Source organism: Diorhabda carinulata, chromosome X, assembly GCF_026250575.1.
Source record: "Diorhabda carinulata isolate Delta chromosome X, icDioCari1.1, whole genome shotgun sequence".
Taxonomy (NCBI): Eukaryota; Metazoa; Arthropoda; class Insecta; order Coleoptera; family Chrysomelidae; genus Diorhabda; species Diorhabda carinulata.
Window position 1 is genome coordinate 34256095 of NC_079472.1, and position 22550 is coordinate 34278644.

A 22550-nucleotide genomic window follows, 5' to 3' on the forward strand; every position below is an offset into this window, starting at 1 on the left:
TTTCTCGATGCTTTGTTTTGGAATTCTTGGACGATTGCTAAGCTGCTTACTTTGTGCATTCTCATAGTTGGATATCATATCCCCATACAAGATTGAGTTTATAAACCATAATCATGTTAACGAAATGTTTTACTGAGTGCTTGAATATATAGAAGAGTCACTTCCCCATGTACATCAGCCACAATTTCGAATTTACAATCAAACGACTTTCTTATCATTTATGTAAATATTAATTATTTCATATATTACATAAGAATGTATTTTGAAAATAACCAAAATATGAGCCGCGATCTATATGTATAATATAAATAAAGTTTATTGAGAATCCAGTTTTCAACACGAAATTTAGAGCCGAAGAGCCGAACAACCAAAATGGCTACCAGCACTTAGATTATGAGATTCTAAATTTATATACATTGTTAACCATCGGCTCGAAAGCTCCTGTAATGTTCACCTTAAGTATTTTTTGAGTGGGCGGATGTCTGTCTAAGAGTTCTAATAGAAGCCTAAATAATAAACAAGGTCTGTTTTAGGAATCATAAAATATTTATCAGGGAACAAAACCAAAACAATCCAGAGCACCTGGATACTCACTTTATTATGGAGAAGTGCAGGCAGGTAAAGAAATATTTACGATTCTCTTTAGAGAATTTGAAAAAGTAATTCCCATGGGTTAACTTCTAAGTAATTGTTATTTAATTCCCTCAATAACGAAAAGTTTCATTCTACATATAGATCTTCAAATAAATATAAACAAGCTTGATAATATGGATACAGGCAAATTATAATTTATACATCTATACAGTGAAGCTAGTTGAACCATTACTATTAACATCAATATTCGAGTCGAAGATTAAAAGCCGATTCATAAACTTGACTTTGCCGTTTGTCGTTGCCGTTCGCGGGTGACGTTTACCGTTTGTCGTTTGTTGCAAATTCTATTCATGAAATTGCCATTAACCTACAAATTTTATTTTTGACGTGTTCACTGCTTCTTGTTTTCGTGATATTTTTGTGTTTCTGTTTGTAATCCAATATTTAAGGAAAATAACGAAGAGGAAACACGTAATGGCAGAAGATCACTATAAAGAAACAAATAGAAAAAGAAATAACCTCAACTTCACGCTCCAAAGTCATATGTCAAAATCACGTGGCAAACGGAAACGGACGTGATTACTCTTTTCTATTACTCAAGTTAGTTTGGAGCATCTTTTGTACATTACAGGGTGGTTCACGTTAGACAGATGGTTTTGAACTACATTGTACTGAGAGTGCGATGGAAAGAAGTTTTTGTGATGAAGACAGCTCGACTTTACAAAAAACTATTCTATTCACTAGGCGAGGAGCATTGCGACTTGAAACGTAAATTTTCTATGAGAAATTATCTAATGTCGGTCAACACCAAGCCTTAACATAAGTCATAGATGGTTACTTCAGACTGACTATCGACTACACAGCATCCTGGTCCGTGATGCAGTTTAAGGACACCAGTAAATGCTGAACTAGCAAAAGGAAATCGTAGTCCAGGACGGTTAGATAGACATCATGGTAGTAACTATGAATCAAAAGATAATCTATTGAATGAATTTTGGATAAAGAATTGGACTTCTATCTATATAAAATGTTCCTTGTCCTACAAAATTTCAATTTTATTTACCACAAAATCTCATTTCCAATTAAAGTGTGCTTCATTCATATTTCAGTTTATCTGCAACGCAATATAAGTTAGTATAGTTTTGTTGAATACTGAAATAAGAATTTACATGAAATAAACCGAACAAGAATAATAAAATTCTGATATTCTAATCATAATACCAGGATTAGAATTTGATTTATATCGAACGTATGCTCATAAAAAGAATTCTGCTCAATTTCCTTCATAAATATGATTGTATGTCTCTTGAATATTCTGAATTATTCCATATTTGTTATAAGAATCCATTAATTTTTTCAATATTGCCTAATTTTTCTTAAGAATCTTAGAGATAAATGTCAGTTTGAATAAAGTATTTGCAACAATTATGATTAAAGCTCTCAAATTTCTTATTTCTATTATCGACAAATCAAATCAAATAAGAAAAGTTTCACTCTTTTTCGTTTTATATCGATCTATTGAATAATGAGTAAGTTTACAATAAACATTCGAATGGGAAACCGCAGTGTATAAGATTTGTTATTCAACACCTGTTCATCGGTATCTGAAATTGTCATTTGTGGCTTTATGGCTATTATGTGTTGATTGATGATACAAACTTGATTATATCTACGCAGCCAATTGATGTTTGGAACAGCTATAGACTTAATTATATCCAGGTTCATTGGAAATTATACTACCGAATAGATTTTTTATATAATTGTACGTTCATGACATCAAATACGGGCTTAATAACCTAAAATATGGACTATAGAACAAGTAGTGAATGATTAAAAACTTGTAAAAACTAAAAAACAAACATTAAAATAACTAAACAAAGATATAATTAAAATAAAATTTTGATATACAGCATAAAACCAAATGAGTAACAAAATTATAGGTGATAGTAATAACATAATAATTAATATATAAGTCGTATATAAGCCAATAGCGAAAATTAAACCAGTAAACAGCATATCCGAAATTGAATATTATTAGAATAGAAGTCGTTCACAGAGAAGTACTTTTAAAATATTGTATTTCAGTCAGCATACAAGTACTTACACAAAATTAAGCATACTTTTATTTTTTAATACTTATTGACCAATAATTGAGTCAAAATGCAAAATATAAAATATATGATTGAATAAAAAACTATTGAAACAATGAAAATTTAATCAAAAACTTTGAAAATTTTCTATCTTTTCTGGGCAGGTTTTAATTTCGGAATTTTAGCTAAAAGTCCTTGTATCTCCTTTTTTTGATCATAAGTTTTCCACAGTTCAATTCCGCGAACCAGGATTTGAGATCTTTTTGTAAAATAACATAAGCTATTTGTAAGCAATCTATTGCTATTTGATAGGGAGGATGAAGTAAACAAAGCTCAGTTCTAAGGGAATCGTTTACAATCCAAGTTTTCTAAAAGATAGAACTCGCATTCTAAAATGTGATTAGTCCTATAAGGATATTCTTGAGTGTAAACGTAACTAAATTTACTTTTAATTAAAAAATAATCAAGTAAATAGTAACACATATTACAAATATACCAATATACTGACTGTCTGACAAGTAGTTATAAGTCTTGTATTATATATAACCCCAAATTCTTCTACTTTTGATGCCAAAAAGATACAAGTAGGAGTTAATAAAATTGAATCCATACATTTTAATGCATTCTTAGCATAAAATCTTTTAAAATATACTGTGGCTGTTGCTATAACTTATTACCTAGATTTCAATTATTCGCCGAATGTTTGTATAACTAAAATAATGGAATTTTTTAACCGAAATATCTAATTTAATATGCCCTCAAATTATTGCTGCCTGTAGAAACCATTTTCTGTTGTTTTATACAGCTCATGGTTTTAAAAGACCGAAAACTTGTTGTAACTCAGGTAAATTTATGACAATTTCAGGAAATATTCAGATTGTTCTGAAATAATATTTAAAATAACCGAAGTTTTCGATTAGAAATTGAGTTTTATTTCTTTAGGGTACATACAACTAGACTATAATGTAATATAATGTTAAACGAATTTGGGATTTCTCTCATAGGATGAGGCTACTTGTATTGCATTATATAGTAGTATCATGGATTATATTTTGAGATAATTGTAATTCTATCTCACCAAAAATGCGTTGATTCGCTATTTTGCGATTTATTTATTTATTCTAAATTACGTCGAAAGTATCGAAGTAAGAAAACAAAATCCAGGAAAAATAAATTGAGAAATTTTTGTAGGTCATTCAGTAAATCATCTTATTCTAATTTATTCAGTTCTATTGTGATGTGAAAGTACGCAGAGTCCCGTTGAAAAAACTATATATTATTCGATTATATCTGTGAGAGCGGGATAATGTTTTCTCTAGAAGTTCAAGATTTGATTCTTCTTTCAAGCTTTATGACACATATTCGAGATGATGTTGGGTACCTACGTGTTTTTTGGAATACACGAGAATTTTCGTCAGCTAAGTAGATACAATCGTTTCGATTCCGGTATCATTTACAGAAGAAGAATATTTAACCAAAAACAAAAAAGATTTATTGAAAATAAAATTTATATTAGGTTTCATTGCTTCAGTCGTAATCTTTCAAAAACTGTAGTGATATATCTTTATCCATTCCACAAAAATGGAGTTATCTTGTTAAGAATGGCATAGCTAGGAATGGGTATTGTAGGCCTCCATTCACATACTTTCAGTGAAGACCCATTGTTAGACGGTACCCCCAAACACTTGATAAAGAACGATAGATTCTAGAGCGTGTTAGTTTGGTACATCCCAAGAACATAACAATTAAGTAAAACTGCGACTCTTAATTTCAGAAATTTTGAAAGCAAAAGGGTCCTCGCCGATTAGATTTCGCTTTAGTTTATATTATTCTACGCTTCGCTACTGCTTGTTTGAATAAAATCTTATGCTTAAGCGATTTAGGCGTCCAATCAACATCAAATTTCATTATAGAGATAGAGCGGCGAAAGTGTACTCTTTTTGGGATACCCTATCTAGGGTCGCTCAAAATTGAGATAAATGTAACTAGAGACTAATAGCGAATGGCTTATTACTGTTAGTATATCCCACCCTTTAATTAGCGGGCTAAGGCGTCAACCTCCAGATTCACCGGTCGTGGGCTGAAATCTCGTTGACGCTGTAAAAAGAATGTTTTATCAGCAATGTTTTTTTTTTATCACTGCAAATTTTCTCTTTACATAAAAACCAATTTTACAACAAAAAAATGTAAAACCAAAAAACATGCTTTCATAATAAATCTATATAAATATACTCTTTTTGGGATACCCTATCTAGGGTAGGCCAATATTTAGATAATACGTAACTCCTTTTCAGATTATAAATCAAATTTATTCTCACTTGTTTGATTTAGGAAGTGATATTAAAAGACCTATCAATACGAAAAATTTGATGTATTAAAGTTTACTAATGATATGAATGAATAACTAAATTCTTCCTTTTTCTCATAGAGAAAAACAAATATATTTCCAAGTATTATAAAGTTAAGGCATTAAAAAAAGGAGATATGATGGAGTCAAGCTGAATCTAATTGTTTGGAAGAGACGATGTCAATAAGTTGCTGCATTGTTGATAATAAAAATAGACAATTCAAATCAAAGAATAAAATCAAAATTGTTATAATTCTTGGTTACGTGTATAGAACGTAAATTTACAGTGACTAAAGTGGCTATGAACAGGTTTGTTATTTATATGAGATCCCATAAAACTAATTTTAATTCTCGCTTCTTCATGCGACATCAAATTGAAAATATTGTCGGGAAAAACTTGATTCTATTAATTCCAAGTAGAGCTGCTAAATTTCAGAACTTTTGAGGTTTTTAAACAATATTCTGGACACTTTATTAGCTAATACTGGATTAGATGTCTTGACAACATGGAGGATGGAAATTTGCAACTATTATCGAAAATTATTTAGCGAAGATCGTCTACAATAAAAAAATAAATCTTATCTGCTGTACTTCACAAATAGCAGTTAGTTAGTGACGCAGCATCTATGGGGTGAATATATTCTATACAAATCACAAAATAAAACGAGAAAAAATCTATCCTAATTTTTTTAATAAAATATTAAGAACCTTCTTAAATATTTGTTGCTAAGGTGTCTTGATTTCAAGTTTCTTTTGAATGAAAATTAGATAAACACAAAAAGAAGTTGCTACGTCAATTTCTTATCTGTTTTATATTTTAATTATTATTCGGAAGAGCCTAAAATCAAGACAATTTAGTAACAAATTCACTATATAGTAATTACGTAGTTACCTCTAACGCGTGCTGGAAATAAAAAAACTAATTCATTACCAGAAGCGAACAGTCGCTACTTGATTGAAAATGAATTATCTTCATAATATGCAATCAAACAGAGTGTATATAACAACCTTAATTGAATTCAAAGATAGGATTATAGAGGACACACTTAGGGCCGGTTGTTATAGATTAATTGCATTATCTACCTTAATTCGATTTCGTCCTTCCTGCTTTCGAAATTGAGAAATTCTGTTGAATGTTAAACAAACTATCACGTTGTAAATACATCCTTGGAGACACGCATCATGGACTATAAATTCTGAGAGCGTAAAATATATGCTTTTAGAATTCTTTTTTAAAACTCAGGATATGAGCTGCTTATAAATTGTTGTGAATCAGGCGATTAGACTCTTCCTTATACAGTTTCCACTAACTACAATCAATACTTCAGTAGACCAAATAGAAACTGACTACCGTTAGTTACATTGTGGTGTGTTTCATGTCAAACATACATTTCCTATTGTACTTCACACACAGAGACAAGACTCATCACCTGCTCTTATGCTGCTTGTGGAGTGGTTGTACAAATTACATCGCACGAGGAATCACGACTAGAATTCATAAACGTTTGTGTGTTCCAAAAGAGGAAAAATACGTCAAACGCTAGGTCCTGTGTGTGAAAATGTTTCCTGTTTATTACAGTAATTGCTTGTTTGTTATTAAACATTTCGCTGTTTGACCGAATTAACAGAGTGTTTATTTGGATGATAAAGTGTTTATTGTCTTGGTCGAAACGCGATTGTCATTGATCCATCTTTTTATAATACAAAAGGAATACTCTTTTGAGGATTATGATAAACATATGAAACGTTTTGAAATTGAGTATGGGAATTTATTTAAGTAAATTTAATTTCAAACCTTTCATTTGATATAAATACATTATTTACAATTTTGAGAAAACGACTAAAACCTAGTAGAGTACGTTTTTCTGAGTACTTTCAAAAAACTTTGTTTATGTGTTGATCCAAATTTCGTCACATTAAGCCACTCACTGTCTATGGACTGATATTTGGTACGAACTAAATTGTACTGTGTTAACATATTATATATTCCAAGTATTTTACATCAACCATATTGTTTATTAGCGATGGATTTGGTAATATATTTACAACTTGTTAATTAAAGATTTTCATGTCATTTGAAAAATTGTTGTCTTTGCGACTTGTATAATGTACATTCTAAAAATATATATCTTACAGTAAGTCATTTACATAGTAAATATTCGAGCGTAGTTTTAGTGTTACCTATTCTTTGTCTAGTAACTATGACTTTGTTTGGACGATTACTGCATATTCGCATACACTGTTCAACACTCTCCTTTATTCGTTTCCGTTTTTGAAATGATTTTTGCCACTCACTCATTGATATATGCTTTCATGTCACTATATTCGTCGTTAATATTCATTCTATGTACATAAATTCAAACCGTAGCATCTTTTGCGTGGTTGTCAGCATCCTTATCTTCTTATATTCCTTGATGAGAGGACACTCACAAAAATTTGACATCTAAGCTGTTGTTTTGTATTAGATACAATTATTTCTTGATTTGTAGTTCAAGAAAGTTGTGGGTATAAATATTTTTTTAAAGAACTCACGGCATTTAAGTCTGTTATAATTACAGTTTTTTGTATAGCATATGCATTTGTTTTTACTGAATATTCAGAGTTTACGTGAGGTAATTTATATTTCGAAGGAGGTTTATGAGAAGTGATGAAAGTAGCTCAAGTTCCAGGGATTTTGAATGCATCAGCGTACACTTTATGGAAGTTAGGATACATGGAGATTTCGAGTGAAAGTTTTGTTACATTATGAAGGCTGGCGTTTCCTCCTTGTTAAAGATATTCAAACTTGTGTCAATGCTCGGAGTTCTAATCATTCATTATGGAAGTATATCGATATCTAGTTTTAGAATGGGACAAATCTGCATATCTAGTTGTCTGATATATTTGGAAACTGTCAGATAAAACGGATAGTTAACTCCTTTCCTGAATTCGAACGTCCTTTGATATCTGTTTATAACGGTGTTATTGTAGTTTGAATGGTAATGGTTGCTCATTATAGTACTGGCATATCCCAATCTTAGGTTTTCTCTTCTTCCAGCTAGAGACGGCTCTCCTACTTCTACTTGTTAATTTTCGATGGGAGATGTTCTGTAAGATCTTATGCCTGTAGATTGAGAGTGAAGTCTCTTGGTCAGATCCTCAGTTTTTGTTTGAGAGAACTTTTAATGGGTTCAATCAATCTTGACATCTGACGACACTGTCCTTAATGTGTTTGTTCCAATTTAATTGCGAGTCGAAGATCATTCCTAGATATTTGATCTTGTTTTGTTTCTAGAATATAATGAATCTTCTAGAAATTACATGAAAAGGACGAGAAACTTCTTATTCCGGCATAGTGCATACCTGAATTAACATTTAGTTTTGACCTGAATTCATATGTTAAATGGAACCGGAAAAAACTGTTGCAAATATAAATGACTTTTTTTTATTTGTACGTTTCATTTTGCTTGTTTTAAATTGTTTTGAACAAGTATAGAAAATTCATGTTTTCTTCTTAGAAAATAAAATTATAACTTTTGAGCTACAAAGGGGGTACAAAACACTGTAAGCACAATTCGTTCGTCATGTCGTTCTCAACAATTGAGGCACCGGCTTCTTGCTTTGATCTGTTGCATCCTCATCACTATGTATTCTCTACCAAACCTGGCATTTACTGACCAACTTCGTTTTAAATGCTACCTGCGTTCTAGGTGTCCTTAAAACTTGAGTATAATATGAAACTGGTAATTCCTGCGTAGCTTTGTCCATTTCTTCACCTTGTCACGATAGTATCTTAAGCTTAGTGTTGATTTTTCGCACCATGTTCAATTAACTCGAAAATGATCAATGGAATATCACCATTTCAGATAGAAATGATGCTGATGCAGTATTTTTGTTGGTAATTAGAGTCTTGATTAGCTTAAGCTTGATTGTAGCAACTGCTTTGACCTGGTTCCGAAAATATTGTTTACATTTACCTTAGTAATTATATAACTCACATGTAATATATACTTTAATTCTGTTACCGACCCCTATTACCTTTTCTATATTTTCATCTATTGCAGTAATAGATAAGAAGCAGTAGTCTTCCCCTTAGTTAATAAAAATTTTTGTTTTCAATTACAAAATAAACAAAAAATTGATTTTTTTTAATTGCTCTACTTTCTTTAGAACTTGTAGTTCTACCGAAGTCATAACCATTTTGTATTCTCATAATTAAATTCCTTCGCTGATTCCTTGCAGTATTTATCCTTCTCATTTTAATTCACAATTCTTTTTTTTTGATTGGACATGATCATCTTTGGATTTTGTTTTTTATAAAACAGCACCTTTCTCACAAAAGTGGAGTTATATTTTCACATAGGAGATAATGAACGGAAAAATATGAATCCATCTGCGAACTCTATAATAGAGTTACTTTGTTTATTCTTGGTTCAGAATTCAGTTTAATCTAAAGTTCAAACTTTAGTTTGACCTGCAGCTCTACCCCAAGATGTAATATTAAGCCTAAATACAGAATTTTGGTAAGAATGTCGGTTCCTAGTCCAATATGAATTATGAATTTGAGTAAAGGGCTTAAATTGAGTGGAAAGTACACCAAATCAGCGATGATGTCGTGACCGTTCGGTAAGAAACTTATTACTCCGTTTAATTTCAAATGAAAACAGTTCTATGTCAATAAAGTTCAACCTTATATATATAATTTAATATCTGGGTTGATATATTTTTCCAAAGAATATAGCTTTGGAAAATATTTAATTTGAAATATTATTACTAGAAACTTTATTATATAGAAATACAGTTGATGAACGTATTTTGTGATGATTATATTTTTATCACACAGTTAATCATATCACTTCACGGAATAAATGTATTTTTTTCTACAATAATTGACATTATAATTCATATCTTTCAATTGAACTATTTATATATCTAATAACAGTGAATATTATTTTTGAAAAGATGTTTTTAGTATACTTTATCGATTCTTACTGGAAAAACTGTAAAAAGTATCAAAGAATTGCCAGCGCAAAACTGATAAAATAAGGCAAACGACAAAAGTAAATAATTTTACCTATATCAACTCCATTGTAGTATAAGTATTGAAAAGTACGCTAATCAACATGTGCATTAAGATATAAAAGATTGTTAATTTTCTTCATTTATCCTTTAAAGACTTTCTTCTCTGATGACCAAAGCATGTTGTGGAGAAAACAAGTATTTATTAGATAGATTTATCAATTTATATATACCATATAATTCCAATATAAAAATTTCATTATATTATTATGATACAATTAAGTTAATTTAGCAATGGATTTAACCTTCGCCGTATTTTTTTTCTTCTCTACTCTATATAGAATAATTTGTCCTGTGATATCAAATCCACTCTAAATCTTGTTTCTATAAGTTCTGATTGTATTTTGAAACACAAAGAATTCAGGCTCTTGAATTTATATCTATTTGAATGAATAATGTGTTTCTTATATAAAATAATTTACTAGTTGAAAATTTGAAATTCGAAAAAATCGACGAAGCAATAAAATAAATGAGCTTCCTTGTAATAATTGTGATGCTGTTCCCATAGGACAGACATGTTTGGAAAGAACAGAAGAAGGGGCCACAAAACTATCGAAAAAATTAAACAGCCTCAAACAACCAGCAGATAGGTGAGAATATACATAAAAATATTTTCGTAATTTTGCATACATAAAACATATATATACACACACACATACATACATAAAATTACATCAATTTTTAAAGAGATTTGAGCAATTTGAGCAAAATTCAGATATTTATGAATAGATGCTTCTTATAATAACATTAAGAGACTTTGATCAGCTTTACCTATATGTGCGTTTATAAGCTTGTGAACTTTCCTTTAGACTAAGAGAATGTGGATTTATACTGTTAGTATATCCCACCAATTTAATTGCGTTCATTAGCCGAGCTAATACGTCAACCGCTGCAAGAAAGTTTTTTCGGCAATTTTTTTAGAAATTAACTCTGCAAATTTGGTCTTCACTAATAGATTTTACAACTGTCGACCTTGTGTTGGGGATTGAATATACTACCTGCAATAGTATTACTTTAGAAATCAACACCTTAAATCTTATTATGTCGTTTGAAAAGAATGTTACATCCGGGCACCTTATGTTGGAGATTTACTAATGTTAGAACTTATAGAAAAATCAATCGACCCAACCACATGAGACTGAAAAGTGAGAAATAAATATAATTTGAAAAAAAAAAACTAAAAAGTACGTCAAACTATAAAGTTGTGAATTAGCTTAAAACAATGATGAATGAGAAATAAACGTATTATTGTGAAAAAAACGTGGGGCGCTATGTTCCATATTTCTTTTAGATCCACCACCCGACGCTTTTTTCATAATACTACGATCATTTCTCATTCGTTATTGTTTTAATCTTATTCTTAAAAATCATTTTCAACTTTTTGGTTTGATATGCTTCAAAAGCGTGTTGTTAAGTTTTTCCAAACTATATTTATCGATTTATATATATATATATATATATATATATATATATATATATATATATATATATATATATATTCCTCATAAACAACAAATAACTACTTTTCTTGTAATACCCGTGATATAATTCATATATTTTATAAACAAGGTTATATAAACTTAGAAACTATTGTTTCCCAATTCAAAAGCTGATCCTCTTTAAGGATCCTCATAATTCATTTTTAAGGACGTGGAAAAAATTCAATACGAAAGTTGATGGTTCTTATATTTATTTATTGGTGTAAGCATAAACCTAATGAAACATCAAACTCTAAGAAGAATCGTTAAAACTGCGGAGTTGATCAATCTTTCTCAGATTGATTTATCTTTTAGTCAGTATCCAAACGATTCTTTTAATGTCTAGATTTGGAACAAAGCATAAAAAAGTACGATAGCGATCGTTTGAAAAAGTGTTCAATCGGAAATATTATGAAGGATCTTTTTCATCTTGAAGTGAACGTTGAATGTGAAAATATTTAACAATTTGTGAGAATATGAAGAGATGGTATAAAAAGAATAACCTTGCATATATGAATCTGTAATAGTGTGTAATAGATAGTTGAGATTATGGGTTAAGACTTAATTGCCAATTCAAATACAAATGGTACTAAAGTGTCTATAGATTATTATTTTTTGATTGAATCTGGTTCTTAATATTCTTTTTCTTTTCTGCCCTTGCTAGTGCAAAGACATGAATAAAAACGAGTACGAAAAAAATATGAGAAAGAATCAATAATAGACTACTTCTTAGTGAACAAAAGACTGTGGACAGAAAAAAAGACAGGCCAAGTTATCATTTCATACCGGTGATGGAGAAAAATAGGGAGATGATTGGGAATAAAGGAAACAAAAATGATGAATGAAAAGATTAGATGTGACCAACAAACCAAGGTCATATATCAAGTAAATCTAAATGAAATGCAGCTGCAACGAAAATGGGATGGTAGAGAAATTATGGTTGAAATAAAAGTAGGCAGTATTAAATTAATTGGAAATGATATGGGGTACAACAAAAGTTACAAACAAAAGATATAGAAGATTAATTTGATGAAAAAATAGTGGAAAGAGCAGCGAAAAATAGCAAAAAAAAATAAAGATTCACTTATATATAAAACCTCAAGGAGAGTACAAGTTATTATGAATAAAATACAAAAGAGTCAACAAAATCATTAGAGAAAGAAAACAACAATCATAAACTGGAGCTCTTAGAATGGGAAAAATCAAGATTTAGTTTTTGTAGAAATGCGAAATTCAAGGACAAATTATAACGAAAGAAGGAAAAATGGTGAGATAACAACAGAAGGAGGAAATAAACAGGAAAGAAGAGAACAGAAAACAGGGGAAGGAAGAACAGGAACCAATGAAAAATATGAAATAAGGAAAAATACCAGAAAAAGAAAACATGACAACGAATATCCAGAAAGCAGGAAATGATTTGATAATGGACTACCTAAAACTATAACGAATAAAGTACTCAGAACAAAGGTGTCTCCGAAAAACTAGAAAACTAGCATGATTTTTCAAATATAAAAAAATAGAAGGCAGAAGGGAATGTAAACATTATAGAGCCATTACAAATCTAAGATGAACTAAATGCCAAATTTCTTCACTAATTTTATATTTGAGTATTTTACAGAATGACATCCAATTTCAATCAAAATCGACTTTGTAGTACTACAGAAAATCCGATTTATCTGAAATTTCGCAAAAACATCGAGGATCGATGACATAAAATAAATTTATGTCATTATCCCCACTGGGTTTATCGATCTAGTATCTATCAACATAAAATATCTGCATTAATGGGTATCAAACACCCCGCGGTTTGTTATGTTAAAAATTCATTTCCTAATTTTTGTTGTAGTTTCTATTACGGATTTTTTTCTATAATTCATTTTTGTTTAGTTATTTTCCTAATTATTCCGATAAATGTAAATTTTGAAGCTATTTCAGGTTAACAGAGATCAAATATTATTAATTTTCTAGAACCTACTCAAATCACTACTTTCTTACATATCTTTTTATAATCTTCAAACTTCAGCAAATCAATGACGATTGTGTATGCGCAAATAGACATTAGGTTAGATTGTATAATTGATTTTGGTAGAGCTATTTATGAGACACAAATTATCACGCTATAACCTAAAATTGATTTCGCTGGTGTGCATGAATTTTGATTATTACTGTAGCCGTGGGTTCATAACTTGTGATAAAGCACGTTATAAATACTAGTAAATTCGAAGGGAATTGCCCAGTTTAACCATAATTGCATTTTGAGAAACACAAAAAGTACATCGTGATAACCCAACATTCATATAGTTATCAAAATAGAAACTTTCATTGATATTTTAGGGAGAAAACACCAATAAAAGGATGTTTGTGAAAAAACAGGTGCATTTTGAAAAGCAACAATAAGCTTGTTTTAACAACCTCGACAAACAGGTAAAATGTAAAATGCATCTGCATGAAAACAAACAAAGCGATAATTAGCAGATATTTAGAAATAACAACAGATTAAATTATAAAAAAGGAAAAGAAATAAGGTGAATATTAGAAATGAAACAAAAAATAATAATCAATACTTCAAAGATGTGGGAGTATATATATAAGAGGAAAAAGAAAAAGGATTAGAAAAATTAAGAGTGGAACGGAATCACTACAATAAAGGAGATAATTTTTTGAGAATTATAGTCATATCAGACTTTTCTTCATCGCTCATAAATAATTTAAATAAAGTAGCAAATAAATATCAAATTTCAGTCAACATTGATCTTCTTCGTACTTTAAACTAGCCCTCAGTCCTCAGCCCTTTATTTTTTACGGGAATAAATATTGATAATGACAATCGATAAAAATACGCTAATTTTAGGTGCTCTGGGTAGTTCCTCTTGATTATGCAGTTTCACTGAAGAATTTGACCCCACCATTTGAGATAAGAACCTAACATGAGTTAAAGTAAATCTAATTAAAACTTTTTTTCTGTTGGTATCTATCATCATCTATCATGGAGAACCCGTACTTACGTAATAGGTTACTGTCAGACCGCTACCGAATAAAAACCACACCTTAGATTTCAAAAAACGATGGCATTTCCTTATTCTGAGCCATTCACTGTTTTTTTTCCTCGAAAACAATCTCTTTTATGGTATTCCATAAGTTTTCGTTTCGTAGCAGGACCTCTACCACGCTGTCTGGTCTAGCTGCGTACCTTATACTGATTTCTGTTATTGACTTAATGTTTAGATAAATTCCACAGTTAAAAAAATAGGTATTCTGTATCCTTAAAGGAGCGCATATGTCATCTTCACAAACCTAATCTAACCAAACGTAACTTAACGTAACTGAATGAGAAAATGGATGCGTTCCTTAGCCTGCTTAATAACATCAATATACAGTTTCAAATTCGAATGTAAATAAAAGTAGATTGAATAAAAAAAAGGACAGTAATTATTTTTGTATCTTTTCTTACTATATATTTTTGTCCTCGACAGCTAAATCTCCATTTTGTTAAAATAGGCCATTTAAATTACAATATGTCACTCAATTCAAAGATATAGTTCAAAAATCCTCAACGGAAATCAAGTAATGCATTTATTGGTAAAATCGGATGTACTAATATACTGACAATTGGCACCTCGACAAATGGACTTTACTACCTCGACAACGCTGAATTAACAGGTTTTATCATCATTACGATAATACCATTAGTTTAAATTTTTATAGCTCAATACAATTAAAACTAGAATCTTAACAGTACTTCCCAATTAATCATAAATGAATTTCTAGTTACGATCTGTTCACCTATGCATTTTCCGATAAGTCTCTGGAACGGAAAATCGAGTATGAAATTGAGCACATCATACCTTCTCCAATAACACAGGTGTAGTATCATTCATATTCGAACGCAAATTGTAATCGTATATCACGAAATGTAAATTTTCCAGAAATAAAAGATCTGTTTAAAATACGAGCATGTTTTATAAAAAACAACCCTATAATTTTTTTGTCCATGGTAGAGATTTACTACGATTCGCATGTTTGGAAGCGATTCAACCATATAATCATCATAAAATATAACTATAAAGATCAATTTTCGAAACAACTGTCGTTAAAAGTAATGGAAATTTTATTGTATCATATACGAATAGAAAACTTTCTTAATAATAAAGTTTCAAATGTTTTCTATGAAAAATATAGGTTCATAAATTTAAAAGTGTGTTTATGTCAACAAATTTTTGAGAAGCATATCATTCAAACTATGATGGAATATAATATTTTGATCCACAGGTGCTACAACTAGAAATATGAATCTATAAATAATTTGCAATGAAGTGTGTAAAAGGGTAATTATTGTTAATTTAAGTTAACTAGAGAAGGAAAACAATCTGCTAGAGAACACACTGCTTTCGAGGGATCAAAGTTCATGTTGCAAATCAACAAAATTATCGATGTTAGAAAGAAGAGAATCCAGCTAGATACTGTGATTATTAATATGTATCGTGGGGAATCAAGTGATAAAGAAAATATATTATGATGAAAAAGAACTAAATCAGCGAAAAAAAACTAATTAGTGTAGATTAATATCGATTTAATTAAGCATATTTCATATAATATACATAAAAGAACAGAACAGAACCGTGTCAAGCAACCTCTTTACTACAATGAATAATCCATCAAAATACTACTGGATATGTTTCATATAATATACTATCGTCTAGCATTATGAATGACTAAAAGCTTTTGAACGTGTCAAGCAACGTCTTTACTGCAATAAATCCATCAGAAAACTATTGGATTGGAGCAAAAAAGTTTTGATAAATACGGAGTTAATATTATCGATTTCCCCTCTTGCTTGGATCATTACTGCAAGTTTTCTTGGTATATTTGAAAAAAATTTTCTCATAACCACTTGTTCAGTACAATTCAATATTTCCGTTAGTCTAAATGACAGTTCATCTATACCTTTGATGGATGCTATAATACTCTAGCCAGCTGAGTCAACTTGTCCTATAAGTGTTAAAATTCAGGTTATCCCATCCAAATTATGATTATAATTTGGAACCTACGTTGTCAGCGATAGTTAGGACCAGGAGAGAGATAATTCTGCTTTCTTCCAGCTTCGGTGCACTATATCCAGAAACAAATTCTTACTATGGTACCGTACTCTATCTCGCATCTTAAGAATCGATTATCATTTTTCACTCTGTGGCGTCTTTGTCTTCCTTTGGTTTTTAGCAATCTTTCTATACCTGCCAGTGCTCTAGAAATCGTGAATTGAGAATCGTTATAGCAGCGTATCACTTCAACAAAAATTTCCACGTTGTACCAGCACATTATTGACGTGAAAGATTTTTCGTCTCACGTTAGGAATCAATAGTAGACTATTCTAGACAAAACCAGTAAATTTGAATACAACAGCATTTTTTTATTATTCGATTTAAAATTTTTGTGTTTTAACTCACAATTCAGATCAGAGTTGGAAGATATTAATCAGTATTGCATTCAAAAAGACCATTTTAACAGTTTACAAAATATGATACAATTTTGCGATGCGTTGTCACTATATTTGATTATTTTATTACTTGTTTTCTTTGCAACGCCTTTATTTAATATTACCTCGTAAATCCTAAGTAATTTCATCTTATTCCTCCAATCATTTCTAATCCCTATTTTTATCATTATATAATCATTTTATCACAGGTTCTTGAAGTTATAGATCTTTCACAAACAAGCCCTATCCATATAGCCTCCACTGAACATTTCCACTACAATCATCTCCAATTCCAACCACCTGCAGGATTCAAATAGGCACCCTAGTATCCAGTCTGTAATATGACTCCTACTATATTAGGTTACCACATTGTCATGTCATGGAGAGCAAGGAATAGCAGACCAACAGGCAAAAATTGTTTTTACATATACCCTCATCGATAAATTAATGATTTAAACTTTACCGTTGGTACTTCTTCAGATCAACACACCTTATGTCCCACTCAACTAAGTAATAGATGTCTGTCAAGACATGGTTATACCATGGCGAGAATCGATCACTCAGGACGCACCTATAAGTATCTAATGTCTTCTGTATCTAGACCCATTCGTACCAGCTGTAGTTCCAATTTAAATATCGAGCAAAATTTGGCTGAATGTCACAAATAACATCTTCACCAGTTTCAGCTTAAACCCAATCACAAAGACCTACTAGACGATTTAGAACAAATTACCAATCTATTTCAATTCCTTATAGATATGTACATTTTTCATAAATTTCAGAATAATTGCATGCTTATGCATGTGATAATATATTGTAACTGCGCCTGTGCAAGTCGCCATAGTAAGAAGAAATTGTATGTATAAAATCTCGATTGGAAATTAATCGACGATTCTGAGCAGATCCATAATTATAATATATACCATACCATACTATTACATCAATTATAAATATTATATACACTGTATACTCAATAATTACCACTACAGAAATAGAAAACACGTCATAAACAGACTTAAAATATTTGCAAATTTTTCGATATTACTGGTTCAATTATGTTTGAATGTCAATTACTCATTTTAGTAGTAATAGGAAGTTTTCTATGTATATTATGTGATTTTGAATATAAACTCCTCATAATCGCTTCGAATGTATTATTTAATAATATATCATCCAAAAATGTCACTCAAACTCCACCTCAAACCCTAATCTTTCATAAATCGGAATCATGTCAGATAGTGATTTGTAGATACCAACTTCCTTCATTAATATACTCAACTGGATTGTCTTCCTGAAACTGTTTCTAAATATTCGACGATGAGTTACATTCACAAGAGTCGAACTGTTCTACTTGTGGAATAAACAAGTCAGAGGAATAGACAAACTTCATTTAACTTTCTATAATTCGAAGGAAACCAAATAATTCCACACAAAAACTGGTGATAAACCAAATATACTCATTTAATTTACTGCTCTGCTATTTCACATATTAATTTATTGCTGTTTGATATAAACTTGAGGTGAGCAAAAACTTAATTTCAAGTAATATAATGATAAAATATGATCAAGAAGTATAGAGAATTACATAGTAAATAAGGTGATGAGCTTTAGAAAATCTCTCAAAACTTTCCTTTTATTCTAATTCACTCAGCAGCTCTTTATTGATGAATAAGAATTTGTGGTAGTAGTATTTTGATGTTTAGAAGTACATACATACAAACAACTAAATGGAGACACAAAAAAAAATGAAATCCAAATATAAAGTATACACAAGAAAACTACAATAAAGAACAAAAACCAAAATAAAAGTAGTTGACAGAGTAGAAGGTACTTTTCAGTAAATTATTGCGAAATGCAGGAAAAGATGTTATAGACTGAATAGGGAAGGGAAAGTCAATATTTTTAATAGTTTTAAGAAGACTCGACAGTGAGCCCTGGTGTTAGTGTCTCCACCTTTGAAGATAAGGAAGGATTTCGTATAACACCATCCATGCTCTTTCACAATAAAACAGTCTGTTAACAGGTTAACATACGAAAAAAGTGTTTTGGTGACAGTTCTTTATAGAATATATCTAAAAAAAATTGTGAAACAGAATAATAAACAGAGCCAAACATCGCTACAATAATTTTCATAATGAATCATTGATCGACTAAAAAATATACACGAAGATGTCAGATCTGACGATTGCGTGTGCTGCATTAATAATATAATAATAATGAATGGGTAACGATGAGGCTGATTCGCCTATAGGCTTGGGATCAGATAATCCATATGTTTTCCTTATGAATGGGATATAGTGGGGACAAACGCAATTACTAGGTTCTTACCAACCCATCAAAAAACCGTCCACCAACCCACTTAGGTATCGTTTATGAACTATTTCCGGAACGATCTTTTAGATACTTTATAGCAAGTACTGTAACAAGAGCCGTGCGTAGGTGGAGTTTCCGCAGAAAATATCATTTTAACGCTCCCAATAATCGTTCCAAGAACGACACAAACTAGCAGGTTGGAACAAAACCTATCATATGAAAATATGGCCTACACGACAAAGAAATATTTTGTTGAGGTGATAGATCTCAATAGTAAAAAGATTTTTTATTTAACGGGAGAAAAATCGCAAAGATGAGATAGAGAAATTTCGTTGGATAAAATCAGGGAGGTAAAAGAAGATATAATATTTGAAGCAAAACTTAACAGTCTAGAAAACCAGAACTGATAACTATTAATAACGTTTTTGAAAATTTTCTAGATATCAAGTTTGTTAGAAAGTTTGATTATCAAGAATTCAGTTGCAGCATGTTTCTGAAAATTCATTTCCTAGTCTCACATCTGGACTTTTTTTTATCAGAATTTGAGTTGTAAGAATATGGAGTTCCATTAGATCAATTCATAGAAGGAGTAGCGTTATTAGGGGACGTGGAACCCAAAGGTGCTGGCCGATTAACTATTGTCTTATGATAAAAAGGGTTCATCCTGTAACTAAAGTTGCCAAAAAAACATGATTCATGATAGACGTTTTGTGTTCTTTTCTTTCATTATTCCATATTACTTAATATTTGAAATAAGTTATGAAACCATGGGCTAATAATTTTCGTTTTCACTTTGACAATTATCGATCAAAATATGAGGTTATAAAATTTAGTAGGTATATACAAATAAAATAAATTTCACAATCCAATATTGTATTCTCCTTCAATCTCATTGTGGAATTTTTGGAACAGTTTCCTTCTACTTATTGAGAATACACATTCACGAGAATTGTTGTGAAACTGTGTTGAATGAATACTTCAGACCGAATATCTGTTGTCATCGCAATCCAGAGAAAGGGGTTATCAAAGTTTCGAATTCCTAACCTTCAACTTCCCCGTCTCCTGGACTTATTTAAGGCTCTTTCAACAAATTCACTCTTGGAATACTGATAAACCAAGCGATGTATCTCCAGAAAACTTGTTTGTAAATTACGATAGATGAAGTTTATCAAGATGTGCTGCTGTCTGACTTTGTTGGTAATACTTTCATGAGGTTACTTGGAACAGAAAATATGTCTTTTGTTTCTCTAAATTGGATTAATTCTATTGTTTGTTATACCTTGTAAGAAAAGAGATAAAATTAGATATTATTCTGATTGTACGTTTCAATTTTCATGCTTTTGTTCTACTACTCATGAAATTTCAATGGATATATTCGATTTTTCACTTCAAAGATTTTTACCAATAATTTTTTCCGTTGAATCGTATTGATTAAATTGAGATATTTTATCAACTTAAAACGTAAATATGGTTAATTCATTCATTGTGAGAATTTTCCTGCAGTTTATTCAATTAATTTACAGTGAAATTTAGAAATTATTTCCGTTCTCCGGAAAATAAATAACAAACAATAATAAATTTACTTTAACATATTCTAAAAGTTGAAGTATCTAAGCGGAAACAAGCTCTATTTATATACATAATTCATAATGATATTCCATTTCCATGTTAAACAAAAGAATCTACATCTCATCAAGTGTATTATTTCCGTTATTATGACTGACGTCATATTCCGTATTTCTCTCACTAACCATAAAATAGAATCGAAGATAAATGTACGAGAAAATTATTTATTTCCTTTAACGAATGTGAATGATCCCAACGTTCGAAAAATTTTTGGGGACTGATTCGTATTGATGGATAAAAGTTTCATCCTAGTAACATGTGCAATTTTTATTTGTTTTGTCCTTCCAAAACCGTGACATTTTTCCACGTAATACCATGGCTTTGTTTAACTCCATCGACTAATCTTTATAAAAGTCTGGCGGTGCATTTTATTCGATGCAGAATTGATTTGTGACTAGAAGTTGGTTTGGAGGAAGAAAATAAAAGTATTGAAAGTAGATTTTACTCGTATATATGAGGGAGAGACAAATGTAATGTTTTTGGAAAAATCAGACAAATGTTCGACCAAAAATGAAACAGTAAGTAGAGTTTATCAACGCTATTAATATCATACGAATATAGAATATAGACTTTAAAATGAGAAAAAACTTGTCTGTCAAACGTATTGCCTGTCGCATCCTTCCAATGATATCATCTCTTATTGTGAGTCTATTGGTGTGAACGAGATCTTTTATTCGGCTCCACAAATAAAAATCTAAGCAAGTTAGGTCTGGACATCTGACTGGTTGAATAAATATCGACTTGTCAGGGTACGTTTGATCGAAAAATTATCGAACATAATATGCTGCGAGCAGCCATCATGTTGTAATAACGTCACGACGAAAGGCTAAGAGTATGTCTTCAAAAAGAAATGACGTTTCGTTTTTTGAAAAGTCCAAATATCGTTCTCCTTCAACTGTCATATTCATATCAAATAGCCAAATTATTTACGGACCAACGACCTTGATGCTGGATCTCTTGCATACAACCGGAATTCGTTTCGGAGCAGTACTGTATATTCTGGTGATTTATTCTACCATTAATATGAAACGTAATCTCATCTGTCCAGTAGCTTTTTAGAATCATGTGTGTGTATCATATTCATATACTCTTTTTTGACAGATTTATAGATTTTAATATATATTTCATACTTTAATTCGATGAAAATCAAATATAACCTTTTATATGATTTGAAGATTCAACACTACCCATTTCATCGGCCTACTAAAAGTTTCAAGGAAAATTTTCGATGTTTTCACATTTCTTAAGATATCTCGAAACAAAGAAAAGATATCGATTTGCGGTTTCTTCTATTTTAATGTTAATTTATTTAACTCTTGAAAGATCTACTTGAACTGTTATGATTCTATTTAAATTTGTAAAGAGAGATCCCAACATCTCGAATATATAAAACAAGGCCCATCTCTTATTTCGAGAAATAGACTAAAACTTGTGAATTGAAAAACGGGTAAAATTTTCGATTATACAAAGTGCTACTTAATTAGGTAAGTTTTAAGAAATTCTGCTTCTCAATTTTACATTCTCAAATACGCCCTCTAGTGGTGGACCTAAGATTTCGAAAATAATTCCAC

The 22550-nt window shown here is 30.6% G+C and overlaps 1 protein-coding gene and 1 pseudogene across 2 annotated transcripts in view; both read right to left on the reverse strand.

Moving 5' to 3' along the window:
• The window catches only part of LOC130901269 (lachesin-like), a 389818-nt gene that overhangs the window by 219782 nt on the left and 147486 nt on the right, over positions 1 to 22550 (reverse strand). The window lies entirely within an intron of this gene.
• LOC130901142 (cyclin-C-like) lies at positions 2832 to 8778 on the reverse strand (annotated as a pseudogene).